Below are 16,779 nucleotides of genomic sequence, written 5' to 3'. Positions count from 1 at the left end.
TTGTATAGATATGGCATATAAGTGACATATTTATGAGAATAGCTAGTAGAATTTCCCCATACACTACTAGCGAAATGAGATATTTATACCTAGTGAGGGCGGCACTAGTACTATAAATTGTGGCAAAATAAATCTTATGCAAATGCATAGGATTTTGTCAATACCGTACAAAAAACTAAGTAAAACGTATGGATATTGAAAAATAAATGGATTATATTCATAAAATACGAATATTTCTTGCATTCTCTTGTTATATGAGAGAATATCATACGGAGCGGGTAGCCCCTAGTATAGTAAGCAGTCGAATGGGAGACAGCGTGTCCAAAAACACCTATAGGGAGGTGGTCGTTGGCGGACCTCTCCTCGTATTGGTCAAACTTATGATTTTGTCAATACTATATAAAACGCCAATCATATCCATATAAAAGTGAATACAGTATATGGATATGAATAAAAAACCATACATAAATAAAAAAAAATATGTATAAAAAATTATACATATATTTATATTAAGCAATCGTATGGATGTGGCTTATAGGTATAATACCTATAAGGCATAATAATGTATAATATAGCAAATATACATATAAAAGTGCATGAATTGTATAGATATGGCATATAAGTGACATATTTATGAGAATAGCTAGTAGAATTTGCCCATACACTACTAGCGAAATGAGATATTTATACCTAGTGAGGGCGGCACTAGTACTATAAATTGTGGCAAAATAAATCTTATGCAAATGCATAGGATTTTGTCAATACCATACATAAACCGTATGGATATTGAGAAGTTAATAGATTACATCTATAATATGAGAAGTATTTTAGTATTCTTATTAAATAAGAGAATACTATAAGGGTGAGTGGCAAAGAGAATTGAATATACCCGAATGGGAGACAGCGTGTCCAAAAACTACTATAGGTGGTGTGGCAAATATGAGGAAGGCAATATATCCATATAATGAAAATAAAAGTGCGTTTTCTTATTATATAAGAGAACACTATATGGGTGAGTGGCAAAGTAAATTGAATATACCCGAATGGGAGACAGCGTGTCCAAAAACTACTATAGGTGGTGTGGCAAATATGAGGAAGGCAATATATCCATATAATGAAAATAAAAGTGCGTTTTCTTATTATATAAGAGAACACTATATGGGTGAGTGGCAAAGTAAATTGAATATACCCGAATGGGAGACAGCGTGTCCAAAAACTACTATAGGTGGTGTGGCAAATATGAGGAAGGCAATATATCCATATAATGAATATAAAAGTGCGTTGTCTTATTATATAAGAGAACACTATATGGGTGAGTGGCAAAGTAAATTGAATATACCCGAATGGGAGACAGCGTGTCCAAAAACTACTATAGGATGGTCAATGGGCCGGCCGTCTGCTATTGACATATGTCAGTAGAGAAGATATTATCCGTCAAATTTGTTTCTTTATTCATTTATTTGAATACGAGACTTGGCTCCGCGGTTAATATTTTAAGCCCAAAGATAATAACGTTGAAACAAAGGCCAAGTTTCTATTGTACATAGAATAACAAATTGTTTCCGAATTTTATCGTTAATTTTAGGAGGTAGGCTAACATGATTTATATTATATGTGTATTATTAAATAATAATAGTACATAAAAGTCTACCAAAGAAATATAAAAATGTAATTATGAATACATTTTCAATATTAATATCAACTTATATTGTTGATAATAAAAAATAGCTATTAAGAGAGTTATTTAAGAAATTATATAATATATAATAAAGAGTATATATATAAATAATATATAAGTATATATTATTTAAGAAATAAATATAGTAGTAATAATTATATATATACACTCGGTTCTATTTTATATATTACCAGAGACTTATATGGATATATATAGATAAATTTTAAATTTATCGTCAAAATACAAATGATTAACTCAATATCTTATATTGGTTAAACAAAAATTGTACATGTGTGGATACAATATATTATGTATGTCGAACAAAAATGATATTTTAGAATGAAATGTGCATATATAAAGAAAATATATGAAAAATAAATATTGTGTTTATAAAGAATATGATTCTTTTTGACATCAATAAAAACTTGTTATTATTAGTGGCGAAACAAGTATAAATTGGAAAACAAACGTATACGAATGCTATATAAAAATGGCCGTATTCGATAGAAATAAAATCTATAACAACATATATATTGCTAATTTCTATTCAAAAAATATGAATGAAATATGAATAAAAACATTATTCTGGTTGATCCTGCCAGTAGTTATATGCTTGTCTCAAAGATTAAGCCATGCATGTCTAAGTACACACGAATTAAAAGTGAAACCGCAAAAGGCTCATTATATCAGTTATGGTTCCTTAGATCGTTAACAGTTACTTGGATAACTGTGGTAATTCTAGAGCTAATACATGCAATTAAAACATGAACCTTATGGAACATGTGCTTTTATTAGGCTAAAACCAAGCGATCGCAAGATCGTTATATTGGTTGAACTCTAGATAACATGCAGATCGTATGGTCTTGTACCGACGACAGATCTTTCAAATGTCTGCCCTATCAACTTTTGATGGTAGTATCTAGGACTACCATGGTTGCAACGGGTAACGGGGAATCAGGGTTCGATTCCGGAGAGGGAGCCTGAGAAACGGCTACCACATCTAAGGAAGGCAGCAGGCGCGTAAATTACCCACTCCCAGCTCGGGGAGGTAGTGACGAAAAATAACAATACAGGACTCATATCCGAGGCCCTGTAATTGGAATGAGTACACTTTAAATCCTTTAACAAGGACCAATTGGAGGGCAAGTCTGGTGCCAGCAGCCGCGGTAATTCCAGCTCCAATAGCGTATATTAAAGTTGTTGCGGTTAAAACGTTCGTAGTTGAACTTGTGCTTCATACGGGTAGTACAACTTACAATTGTGGTTAGTACTATACCTTTATGTATGTAAGCGTATTACCGGTGGAGTTCTTACATGTGCTTAGATACTTGTATTTTTTCATATGTTCCTCCTATTTAAAAACCTGCATTAGTGCTCTTAAACGAGTGTTATTGTGGGCCGGTACAATTACTTTGAACAAATTAGAGTGCTTAAAGCAGGCTTCAAATGCCTGAATATTCTGTGCATGGGATAATGAAATAAGACCTCTGTTCTGCTTTCATTGGTTTTCAGATCAAGAGGTAATGATTAATAGAAGCAGTTTGGGGGCATTAGTATTACGACGCGAGAGGTGAAATTCTTGGACCGTCGTAAGACTAACTTAAGCGAAAGCATTTGCCAAAGATGTTTTCATTAATCAAGAACGAAAGTTAGAGGTTCGAAGGCGATCAGATACCGCCCTAGTTCTAACCATAAACGATGCCAGCTAGCAATTGGGTGTAGCTACTTTTATGGCTCTCTCAGTCGCTTCCCGGGAAACCAAAGCTTTTGGGCTCCGGGGGAAGTATGGTTGCAAAGCTGAAACTTAAAGGAATTGACGGAAGGGCACCACCAGGAGTGGAGCCTGCGGCTTAATTTGACTCAACACGGGAAAACTTACCAGGTCCGAACATAAGTGTGTAAGACAGATTGATAGCTCTTTCTCGAATCTATGGGTGGTGGTGCATGGCCGTTCTTAGTTCGTGGAGTGATTTGTCTGGTTAATTCCGATAACGAACGAGACTCAAATATATTAAATAGATATCTTCAGGATTATGGTGTTGAAGCTTATATAGCCTTCATTCATGGTGGCAGTAAAATGTTTATTGTGTTTGAATGTGTTTATATAAGTGGAGCCGTACCTGTTGGTTTGTCCCATTATAAGGACACTAGCTTCTTAAATGGACAAATTGCGTCTAGCAATAATGAGATTGAGCAATAACAGGTCTGTGATGCCCTTAGATGTCCTGGGCTGCACGCGCGCTACAATGAAAGTATCAACGTGTATTTCCTAGACCGAGAGGTCCGGGTAAACCGCTGAACCACTTTCATGCTTGGGATTGTGAACTGAAACTGTTCACATGAACTTGGAATTCCCAGTAAGTGTGAGTCATTAACTCGCATTGATTACGTCCCTGCCCTTTGTACACACCGCCCGTCGCTACTACCGATTGAATTATTTAGTGAGGTCTCCGGACGTGATCACTGTGACGCCTTGCGTGTTACGGTTGTTTCGCAAAAGTTGACCGAACTTGATTATTTAGAGGAAGTAAAAGTCGTAACAAGGTTTCCGTAGGTGAACCTGCGGAAGGATCATTAATGTTTTAATATCCTTACCGTTAATAAAATATTTGTTTATATTATAATAAATACATTATAGTATTACAAATAAAATATGAATTGCCAAAATGTATATGAGATCTATTATAGATCAAATGAAATTTCGAACAAGCAAATCGAAATAATGCAAATATTAAAATTATATATTGTATTTAATACATATGAGAGAAATAATAAGCAGCCAAAGCAAACAAATAAAAATTCGAACAAGCAAATCGAATTATTAAAATAATAATATTAAATTATTATTGTATATCCTTACCGTTAATAAAATATTTGTTTATATTATAATAAATACATTATAGTAATACAAATAAAATATGAATTGCCAAAATGTATATGATCTAATATAGATCAAATGAAATTTCGAACAAGCAAATCGAAATAATGCAAATATTAAAATTATATATTGTATTTAATACATATGAGAGAAATAATAAGCAGCCAAAACAAACAAATAAAAATTCGAACAAGCAAATCGAATTATTAAAATAATAATATTAAATTATTATTGTATATAAACACAATTAAAATACTGTGTGTATATGGACCATAATATACACGCGTTGCGATATGTATTGTTCATCTCAGTTATGCGCATACATTGGATAATGCAACAACCTAAAATGTACAATGTTGTACCTGGTTTTATACAGGTTAATGTTTTATATAAATTTCAATTTATATCGCTAAAAAAGTATTAATATATATATATATATATTTATTTACAATAAATGCAATTTAAAAAGAAATACTTTGATATATATTGGTTATATAAAACTAAGACATTTCGCAGCATTCGTTTTAGGTATAAAAATAAATTTATTGAAGGAATTGATATATGCCAGTAAAATGGTGTATTTTTAATTTCTTTCAATAAAAACATATTTGACAAAATTAAGAAACCAATTTATAAAACTCTAAGCGGTGGATCACTCGGCTCATGGGTCGATGAAGAACGCAGCAAACTGTGCGTCATCGTGTGAACTGCAGGACACATGAACATCGACATTTTGAACGCATATCGCAGTCCATGCTGTTATGTACTTTAATTAATTTTATAGTGCTGCTTGGACTACATATGGTTGAGGGTTGTAAGACTATGCTAATTAAGTTGCTTATACAAATTTTATAATGAAATTTTATAAGCATATGGTATATTATTGGATAATAATAATTTAATTATTTTATTCATAATATTAAAAAATATATGAAAAACATTATCTCACATTAGTAAATAATTTGAATGTGAAAAACGAAGAGAAATATTTTCTTTTTCAATCAAATGATACTGAGAAATGTCTAGCATAAAAATTTATCTAGAATTGTCTCTTATTAATGATTAGAAAATAGAAAACCGTTGACAATATTATTGTTCTTCGTTGATTCGTTAAATCAAACAAATGCCATTTATATACAGATATTATTAATATAACGAATTTAATAAAATGTTTTATCATTATATATAAAGAATTAATTGCATATAAAAGTTATACACAACCTCAACTCATATGGGACTACCCCCTGAATTTAAGCATATTAATTAGGGGAGGAAAAGAAACTAACAAGGATTTTCTTAGTAGCGGCGAGCGAAAAGAAATCAGTTCAGCACTAAGTCACTTTGTCTATATGGCAAATGTGAGATGCAGTGTATGGAGCGTCAATATTCTAGTATGAGAAATTAACGATTTAAGTCCTTCTTAAATGAGGCCATTTACCCATAGAGGGTGCCAGGCCCGTATAACGTTAATGATTACTAGATGATGTTTCCAAAGAGTCGTGTTGCTTGATAGTGCAGCACTAAGTGGGTGGTAAACTCCATCTAAAACTAAATATAACCATGAGACCGATAGTAAACAAGTACCGTGAGGGAAAGTTGAAAAGAACTCTGAATAGAGAGTTAAACAGTACGTGAAACTGCTTAGAGGTTAAGCCCGATGAACCTGAATATCCGTTATGGAAAATTCATCATTAGAATTGTAATATTTAAACAATATTATGATAATAGTGTGCATTTTTTCCATATAAGGACATTGTAATCTATTAGCATACCAAATTTATCATAAAATATAACTTATAGTTTATTCAAATTAATTTGCTTGCATTTTAACACAGAATAAATGTTATTAATTTGATAAAGTGCTGATAGATTTATATGAATACAGTGCGTTAATTTTTCGGAATTATATAATGGCATAATTATCATTGATTTTTGTGTTTATTATATGCACTTGTAGGATTAACAATGCGAAAGATTCAGGATACCTTCGGGACCCGTCTTGAAACACGGACCAAGGAGTCTAACATATGTGCAAGTTATTGGGATATAAACCTAATAGCGTAATTAACTTGACTAATAATGGGATTAGTTTTTTAACTATTTATAGCTAATTAACACAATCCCGGGGCGTTCTATATAGTTATGTATAATGATATTTATATTATTTATGCCTCTAACTGGAACGTACCTTGAGCATATATGCTGTGACCCGAAAGATGGTGAACTATACTTGATCAGGTTGAAGTCAGGGGAAACCCTGATGGAAGACCGAAACAGTTCTGACGTGCAAATCGATTGTCAGAATTGAGTATAGGGGCGAAAGACCAATCGAACCATCTAGTAGCTGGTTCCTTCCGAAGTTTCCCTCAGGATAGCTGGTGCATTTTAATATTATATAAAATAATCTTATCTGGTAAAGCGAATGATTAGAGGCCTTAGGGTCGAAACGATCTTAACCTATTCTCAAACTTTAAATGGGTAAGAACCTTAACTTTCTTGATATGAAGTTCAAGGTTATGATATAATGTGCCCAGTGGGCCACTTTTGGTAAGCAGAACTGGCGCTGTGGGATGAACCAAACGTAATGTTACGGTGCCCAAATTAACAACTCATGCAGATACCATGAAAGGCGTTGGTTGCTTAAAACAGCAGGACGGTGATCATGGAAGTCGAAATCCGCTAAGGAGTGTGTAACAACTCACCTGCCGAAGCAACTAGCCCTTAAAATGGATGGCGCTTAAGTTGTATACCTATACATTACCGCTAAAGTAGATGATTTATATTACTTGTAATATAAATTTTGAAACTTTAGTGAGTAGGAAGGTACAATGGTATGCGTAGAAGTGTTTGGCGTAAGCCTGCATGGAGCTGCCATTGGTACAGATCTTGGTGGTAGTAGCAAATAATCGAATGAGACCTTGGAGGACTGAAGTGGAGAAGGGTTTCGTGTGAACAGTGGTTGATCACGAGTTAGTCGGTCCTAAGTTCAAGGCGAAAGCCGAAAATTTTCAAGTAAAATACAAATGCCAAACAAATATATATATTATATAAAATCTAGCTAAATTAATATACTTGAATAATTTTGAACGAAAGGGAATACGGTTCCAATTCCGTAACCTGTTGAGTATCCGTTTGTTATTAAATATGGGCCTCGTGCTCATCCTGGCAACAGGAACGACCATAAAGAAGCCGTCGAGAGATATCGGAAGAGTTTTCTTTTCTGTTTTATAGCCGTACTACCATGGAAGTCTTTCGCAGAGAGATATGGTAGATGGGCTAGAAGAGCATGACATATACTGTTGTGTCGATATTTTCTCCTCGGACCTTGAAAATTTATGGTGGGGACACGCAAACTTCTCAACAGGCCGTACCAATATCCGCAGCTGGTCTCCAAGGTGAAGAGTCTCTAGTCGATAGAATAATGTAGGTAAGGGAAGTCGGCAAATTAGATCCGTAACTTCGGGATAAGGATTGGCTCTGAAGATTGAGATAGTCGGGCTTGATTGGGAAACAATAACATGGTTTATGTGCTCGTTCTGGGTAAATAGAGTTTCTAGCATTTATGTTAGTTACTTGTTCCCCGGATAGTTTAGTTACGTAGCCAATTGTGGAACTTTCTTGCTAAAATTTTTAAGAATACTAATTGGGTTAAACCAATTAGTTCTTATTAATTATAACGATTATCAATTAACAATCAATTCAGAACTGGCACGGACTTGGGGAATCCGACTGTCTAATTAAAACAAAGCATTGTGATGGCCCTAGCGGGTGTTGACACAATGTGATTTCTGCCCAGTGCTCTGAATGTCAAAGTGAAGAAATTCAAGTAAGCGCGGGTCAACGGCGGGAGTAACTATGACTCTCTTAAGGTAGCCAAATGCCTCGTCATCTAATTAGTGACGCGCATGAATGGATTAACGACGGACGTGTGTTTTCTCGTGGTCCCAATCAAACGGTCATTTCAAAGTTATTTCTGGGTGTACAGAGCTCGAAATTGGACTAAAATTCGCAGTTTAGTGCAAGGAAGACGCCTGTGTAAAAACAATTTTGAAAAGTGAGCGGTAAGAGTGGAAATCGCCGTTTTCCTTTTTGGAAAATTTCCACACGTGCGCGTGGGTGAGTGCAGCCGCGAGAACTTTCGTGAGAGCAAAAGCGGCGAGAGCGAGCTTTCTCTCTCGCAGTCAGCTGTTCTAGCGGGTGTGTGTACCGGCTAAACTTGCGTATCGGGTAAGTGTACTTGCTCGAGTAAGTTTGGTGGTAGGAGGAAAATGGCTCCATCTCCGATGGAGACGGCAGGTGGATGCTCGGGCAGTGAGTCTGCGAGCAGTCGTAGCGGCAGTGTTAGCCGTGATAGGCAGGGTCGGTCGAAGGGAAAGCGTGGCAGAGGTGCAGCTGCGAGGGATGCCTCACAGGCCAAGTATGTGGCCATCGACGGAGGCAGTGGTGGACCGAAGCAACTTGTGGAGAAGACGCTGTCATCGCTGGAGATGCCGCCGCCGCCGGCTCCCGTTGCTGCCATCGTCCCCGCTGCTGGCACTGTCCCCGCTGCCTCCTCTGCTGATGCCTGCGTCGGCGTCGCAGCTGGCGCCGCTGCTGGCGCCGCTGCCACCGGAGAAGGAGAATGCGTAGAGGAGCTCGAGGCAATGGAGATCGTGAGAGGTGGCCTCGGCCGAATTTCCGCGGAGATCGCGAAAATTAGGTCGGAGATCGTGCTGGACGTCTCACCACCTGCCTGGGACGAAGCTCAACGAGGGAGTTACTCAGAGTCGCCGCAAAGTACGAGGCCCTGATCTCGGCGCTCACGGTGCGCAATGCGATTTTGGAGGACCGGTGGAAGCAAATGAAGAGGACGCCGCTGCCAACGCCGCCACCGCCGCCACCGCCGACTATCCAACATGGAGCCGCCCATATGCCCTCGGTGTATGCCACTGCGTACCCCAGCCTGCCGGTGTCCTCTGTCATGCCCCCTGCCGTGCCGGTCCCGATGCCGAGGAAGCCGCGCGAGACCTGGTCGGCTGTGGTTCACAGCTCAGACCCGAATATTTCGGGGCAGCAGCTGGCTGAAAAGGTGCGGAAGGAGATTGCTCCTTCACTAGGAGTCCGTCTACACGAAGTCAGAGGACTGGCGCGTGGCGGTGCCATTATCCGCACCCCGTCGTCCGGGGAAATAAGGAAGGTTGTGGCAAATAGGAAGTTTGCAGAAGCTGGCTTGGAGGTGAAGCAAAGCCCAGCCCAGACTCCAAAAGTTCTGGTCAGCAATGTTGATACTGCGACGCCACCGGCTGATTTTATGAGCGAGTTGTTTAAAAACAACTTCGCAGACCGAATGGACCTGGAGGCCTTCAAAAAGCAGGTGCGGCTAGAGAAATCGTGGTCGCAGGCGGATGGCGCCACTGTAAATGTGACGCTGGAAGTCAGCACCACGGCCCTCGACGTGCTTGACGGCGGCAAGGCGTACATTGGCTGGTTTGCGTACAACTGCCGGGCGTTGGTGCGCACTTACGCATGCCACAGGTGCGTGGGTTTCGACCACAAGGTGAAGGACTGCCGGTATAAGGAGAATGTCTGCCGACAGTGCGGACAAACTGGCCACAGTGCACGCGAGTGCCAGAAGCCGGTGGACTGCCGGAACTGCCGGTTTAAGGGCTACCCGTCGGGACACCACATGCTGTCCCCGGGATGTCCCGTATATGCGGCAGTGCTTGCGAGGGTGAACTCTAGACATTAATGTTTAGGTTCATCCAAGCAAACTGTGGTCGAGGACGAGCGGCGACCATCGAGCTCGGAGTCCGGTTGCTTGAAAGCAAGAGTCTGTTCGCACTGGTTCAGGAGCCTTACGCAGGTGACGAGAGGATAGACGTGTTGCCGGATGCAGTGCGAAGCTTCGTCGATCGGCGAGGGAAGGCAGCCATCTTTGTCAGCCACCAGGATGTCATCTGCATGCCAGTGGAGCCGCTCACCAACAACTACGGCGTGTGTGTGTGCATTAAAGGAAGTTTTGGCTCAATCTTCCTTTGCGCCGCATACTGCCAGTTCGATAGCAGACCAAATGGTAGACCGAACCCGCAACCGGATGAATACAGCTACAACCTCCAGTCGTACCTAAGGTACTTGGATTCTGTCCTGCTGCTGGCCAGCAGTACTCCAGCAATCTTCGGACTTGACGCGAACGCAGCGTCCCCCATGTGGTTTAGTAAACTCCCTCCTCGACCGGAGGGACTAACTAACTACTCCCGGGGTGAGCTGCTGTCCGAGTGGATGCTGACGAAGGGAGCGGTGGTCTTGAACCAACCTAGTCAAAGCTACACGTTCGATAACATAAGATCGCACAGCGATATCGACGTGACATTCGCCAACTCAGCAGGACATATGCTAGCCACATATGAGTGGAGAGTGGACGAGTGGGAATTGAGTGACCACAACGTAATTTCCGTTGTGGCCAGCACCTCGACCGCGAATGCCGTTGGGAGATTATCTCCGGTACCGTCCTGGAACTTCTCCAATGCACGTTGGCGTCTGTTCGAACAGGAATTGGTGAATAGGGCAGCCGAGATTCCGGAAGACTTCCAAGGATTGCCGCTGGACCAACAAGTGTCTAGACTCCGCAGGATGGTGCACGATGTGTGCGACCTTGCGTTGGGAAGGAGAACGCCCGGACAGCCGAGAACGAGGGTAAGTTGGTGGACCGCTGACCTTTGCGCAAAGCGCCGCCAAGTCAGGAGACTCAGGCGCCGTCTTCAGGATGCCAGACGCCATCAGCATGATGACGTGGCCGAGCTGACTGTAGTGGAGCTGAGGCTTGCCACAGCCGACTACAGGAAGCTTATCGTGAGGACCAAGGAGAACAGCTGGAGACGCATCGTGGGAGAAAACTCGCACGATCCCTGGGGGCGCGTCTACAAGATGTGCCGAGGTCGCAAGAGACGGACGGAGATTGGGTGCCTCCGCGTGAATGGCGAGCTGGTCACCAATTGGAGTGACTGTGCGCGAGTGCTCCTCCGCAACTTTTTCCCAGCTGCGGAGTCTGACGCACCGATTGCCCCCGTGGAGGAAATCCCACCGCCCTTGAATGTCTCGGAAGTTGATGCTTGTGTCGCCAGGTTGAAGAGCAAGCGCTCGCCTGGCATGGACGGTATCAACGGGACGATTTGCAAGGCTGTGTGGCGTGCCATACCTCAGCATCTGACGGTGCTGTATTCAAACTGCGTCCGGTCGGGGTACTTCCCCGCAGAGTGGAAATGTCCACGTGTAGTGGCACTGCTCAAGGGACCCGACAAGGACAAGTGCGAACCGTCGTCATATCGCGGAATTTGCCTGCTGCCGGTTTTTGGCAAGGTGCTCGAGGCCATTATGGTGGATCGTGTGAGGGAAGTTCTTCCGGAAGGCTGTAGATGGCAATTCGGATTTCGCCAAGGACGTTGTGTGGAGGACGCTTGGATGCACGTTAAGAGCAGTGTTCATGCCAGCCCGGCGAAATACGTGCTCGGAATTTTCGTGGACTTCAAGGGAGCCTTTGACAACGTGGAATGGAGTGCTGCATTGCGCCGATTAGCCGAACTGGGATGCCGAGAGATGGGCTTGTGGCAGAGCTTTTTCTCAGGCAGAAGCGCAGTGATCCGAAGCAGTTACGAGGCAGTTAATGTTCCCGTAACTAGAGGCTGTCCGCAGGGATCAATCAGCGGCCCATTTATATGGGACTTGCTGATGGACGTTCTGCTCCGACGCCTTGAGTCGTACTGCGCCTTGAGCGCGTACGCGGATGACCTGCTGCTTCTCGTCGAGGGAGAATCCCGAAGCGTGCTAGAGACAAAAGGAGCGCAGCTAATGTCCATCGTAGAAGCGTGGGGGATGGAAGTCGGCGTTGCCGTCTCCACCAGCAAGACGGTGATAATGCTGCTTAAGGAGAACGCCCGCCCACCTTTGGCACGTAATCCTTCGGGTGTGCTTAGTCGGCCCCCAGCGGTCAAGCTTGCTGGAGCAAGCTTGCCGTATGTAAGCAGCTGCCGGTATCTTGGCATCACGGTCGAAGAAGGCTTGAAATTCTCCAAGCACTTCACCTCGCTCAAGCAGCGAATGACCGGAGTCGTTGGAGCATTGGCGCGTGTGCTTCGAGCAGACTGGGGATTCAGTCCTCGAGCCAAGCGGACCATCTATGCCGGACTCATGGTACCCTGTGTGCTATTTGGTGCCCCGATATGGTATGTCGATACGACGCAGGAAGTAGTGGCCAGGAAGCGACTTCTTTCTTGCCAGAGGCTCATCCTGCTTGGTAGCCTCCCGGTTTGCCGAACAGTGTCTACTGTGGCACTGCAGGTTCTTGCTGGCGCTCCCCCGCTTGATTTGGTCGCCAAGCAAGTGGCAGCCAAATACAAGCTTAAGCGTGGATACCCGTTGGAGGAGTACGATCTGTGTTATGGCGAGGACCTCACAAGTCTTAGCCGAGGGCAGATGAAGGTGCGTACTGAGCAGTGCATACTGCACGCGTGGCAAGACAGATGGGATAGCGTAGAGTCATCCGGCCGGGTGACCTACAAGTTCATCCCGGATGTCGAATTTGCCTATCGCGATCCTAACTTTGGATTCACGATGCGTACCGGATTCTTGCTTACAGGACATGGATCGCTAAACGCATTTCTGTTTGGTGTCAGAGCGTCGGGCACTGCCGCATGCTCATGTGGCGACCCATATGAGGACTGGCAACATGTTCTATGCGACTGCCCGAACTATGAAGATTTGCGAGACCTCGATGGACTTGGTGTGCAGCAAGTTGGCGAAAGATGGATTGGATTCGATGGCATACTAGCGGATCAGGAGAAGACCAGAAGGCTTACAGCGTTTGCCGAGGAGGCGTTCAACCGGAGGAGGGACTCTTAGTCCTCATCCCTGCCGTGTGGTAGCAGCGAAGAATACTGCCACAGTCTGTCATTGCTTGTCGTAGGAGGCGACTAATATGACATGGTTGCCCCATCCGAGCTTGTCGGAGCTGAAGGGGTGAGGCCCACCGAGCCTGTAATTTTCGGTACCACGGGTTGAGCAGTTATCCAAGGCTGCTCATTGAGGTCGGCCCCCTTGTGGGAGTTTCGTGGTGGCTGTGGTTGACACCTATATCGCGGGTAGAGTCCCCGGGCTCGACGTGGATGTTGCGTTTATACAACTCGGGTGCTGCGACCCAAAGAACAGTAGAGATTTTAGATAGATCTCGCCCCAACGCAAGGGGAAGTGCTTGCCCGACAAGCAAGTACTTAAATTGCTACTGGGGTGGTTGCTATGTACATAGCTATAGCTTCTAGTCCGGGGCGTTGGTCTGGCGCTTAACCTAGACCCGCTGCACTATATGCTCCAAAGTGGGCATATGTGAGTGCCGTGGTTGTAATCCCTTTAGTGTGGAACACGCCACGTTAAATAAGTTCGGAGGGATCCGATTCCCACTGTCCCTATCTACTATCTAGCGAAACCACAGCCAAGGGAACGGGCTTGGAATAATTAGCGGGGAAAGAAGACCCTTTTGAGCTTGACTCTAATCTGGCAGTGTAAGGAGACATAAGAGGTGTAGAATAAGTGGGAGATATTAGACCTCGGTTTGGTATCGCCAATGAAATACCACTACTCTTATTGTTTCCTTACTTACTTGATTAAATGGAACGTGTATCATTTCCTAGCCATTATACGGATATATTTATTATATCTTATGGTATTGGGTTTTGATGCAAGCTTCTTGATCAAAGTATCACGAGTTTGTTATATAATCGCAAACAAATTCTTTAATAAAACGGTGCATTTATGTATTTTTGATTTGAAAATTTGGTATAACTCCAATTACTCAGGTATGATCCAATTCAAGGACATTGCCAGGTAGGGAGTTTGACTGGGGCGGTACATCTCTCAAATAATAACGGAGGTGTCCCAAGGCCAGCTCAGTGCGGACAGAAACCACACATAGAGCAAAAGGGCAAATGCTGACTTGATCTCGGTGTTCAGTACACACAGGGACAGCAAAAGCTCGGCCTATCGATCCTTTTGGTTTAAAGAGTTTTTAACAAGAGGTGTCAGAAAAGTTACCATAGGGATAACTGGCTTGTGGCGGCCAAGCGTTCATAGCGACGTCGCTTTTTGATCCTTCGATGTCGGCTCTTCCTATCATTGTGAAGCAAAATTCACCAAGCGTTGGATTGTTCACCCATGCAAGGGAACGTGAGCTGGGTTTAGACCGTCGTGAGACAGGTTAGTTTTACCCTACTAATGACAAAACGTTGTTGCGACAGCATTCCTGCGTAGTACGAGAGGAACCGCAGGTACGGACCAATGGCACAATACTTGTTCGAGCGAACAGTGGTATGACGCTACGTCCGTTGGATTATGCCTGAACGCCTCTAAGGTCGTATCCGTGCTGGACTGCAATGATAAATAAGGGGCAATTTGCATTGTATGGCTTCTAAACCATTTAAAGTTTATAATTTACTTTTTAAACGACAATGGATGTGATGCCAATGTAATTTGTAACATAGTAAATTGGGAGGATCTTTGATCACCTGATGCCGCGCTAGTTACATATAAAAGCATTATTTAATACAATGACAAAGCCTAGAATCAATTGTAAACGACTTTTGTAACAGGCAAGGTGTTGTAAGTGGTTGAGCAGCTGCCATACTGCGATCCACTGAAGCTTATCCTTTGCTTGATGATTCGATAATAAAATTGCATAATTTATTTGTTGTGTTGAACTTCTTATATAAAGTTCAACCAACAATCTATTTGTATGCATTGATTGTTTGCTTGGCTTTGTGGCGAATTTTTAATCCTTTATATATTACATTCCTAAGGTCTAGATTTTCAAGTAAGAGACCAATTTGATTAACATATCAATATAAGTACAACTCGACCATCTAATAATAACAATATGAATCGTCATCTTATTAGTGACGCGAAGATTGGCAAACATATAATATAAAAATATTCCTAAGGTCTAGATTTTCAAGTAAGAGACCAATTTGATTAACATATCAATATAAGTACAACTCGACCATCTAATAATAACAATATGAATCGTCATCTTATTAGTGACGCGAAGATTGGCAAACATATAATATAAAAATATTCCTAAGGTCTAGATTTTCAAGTAAGAGACCAATTTGATTAACATATCAATATAAGTACAACTCGACCATCTAATAATAATATGAATCGTCATCTTATTAGTGACGCGAAGATTGGCAAACATATAATATAAAAATATTCCTAAGGTCTAGATTTTCAAGTAAGAGACCAATTTGATTAACATATCAATATAAGTACAACTCGACCATCTAATAATAACAATATGAATCGTCATCTTATTAGTGACGCGAAGATTGGCAAACATATAATATAAAAATATTCCTAAGGTCTAGATTTTCAAGTAAGAGACCAATTTGATTAACATATCAATATAAGTACAACTCGACCATCTAATAATAACAATATGAATCGTCATCTTATTAGTGACGCGAAGATTGGCAAACATATAATATAAAAATATTCCTAAGGTCTAGATTTTCAAGTAAGAGACCAATTTGATTAACATATCAATATAAGTACAACTCGACCATCTAATAATAACAATATGAATCGTCATCTTATTAGTGACGCGAAGATTGGCAAACATATAATATAAAAATATTCCTAAGGTCTAGATTTTCAAGTAAGAGACCAATTTGATTAACATATCAATATAAGTACAACTCGACCATCTAATAATAATATGAATCGTCATCTTATTAGTGACGCGAAGATTGGCAAACATATAATATAAAAATATTCCTAAGGTCTAGATTTTCAAGTAAGAGACCAATTTGATTAACATATCAATATAAGTACAACTCGACCATCTAATAATAACAATATGAATCGTCATCTTATTAGTGACGCGAAGATTGGCAAACATATAATATAAAAATATTCCTAAGGTCTAGATTTTCAAGTAAGAGACCAATTTGATTAACATATCAATATAAGTACAACTCGACCATCTAATAATAACAATATGAATCGTCATCTTATTAGTGACGCGAAGATTGGCAAACATATAATATAAAAATATTCCTAAGGTCTAGATTTTCAAGTAAGAGACCAATTTGATTAACATATCAATATAAGTACAACTCGACCATCTAATAATAACAATATGAATCGTCATCTTATTAGTGACGCGAAGATTGGCAAACATATAATATAAAAATATTCCTAA

General features: G+C 41.3%; 2 non-coding genes and 1 pseudogene across 2 annotated transcripts; all 3 read left to right on the top strand.

The window, feature by feature from the left end:
• Positions 1-2,260: 2,260 nt before the first annotated feature.
• LOC127011888 (small subunit ribosomal RNA) lies at positions 2,261-4,255 on the top strand. The gene has a single exon (XR_007765346.1). It is a non-coding gene; the product is annotated as a small subunit ribosomal RNA (ribosomal RNA).
• A 937-nt stretch (positions 4,256-5,192) lies between these two features.
• LOC127012012 (5.8S ribosomal RNA) lies at positions 5,193-5,371 on the top strand. Its single transcript, XR_007765435.1, has one exon. It is a non-coding gene; the product is annotated as a 5.8S ribosomal RNA (ribosomal RNA).
• Positions 5,372-5,773: 402 nt separating this feature from the next.
• On the top strand, positions 5,774-15,243 carry LOC127011969 (large subunit ribosomal RNA; annotated as a pseudogene).
• The last annotated feature ends 1,536 nt before the right edge of the window (positions 15,244-16,779 follow it).

The sequence above is a fragment of the Drosophila biarmipes genome, unplaced genomic scaffold (assembly GCF_025231255.1).
Source record: "Drosophila biarmipes strain raj3 unplaced genomic scaffold, RU_DBia_V1.1 ptg000016l, whole genome shotgun sequence".
In the NCBI taxonomy this organism is placed as follows: domain Eukaryota; kingdom Metazoa; phylum Arthropoda; class Insecta; order Diptera; family Drosophilidae; genus Drosophila; species Drosophila biarmipes.
Note: the sequence above shows the minus strand (reverse complement) of the source record. Positions and strands in the feature narration are given on the sequence as shown.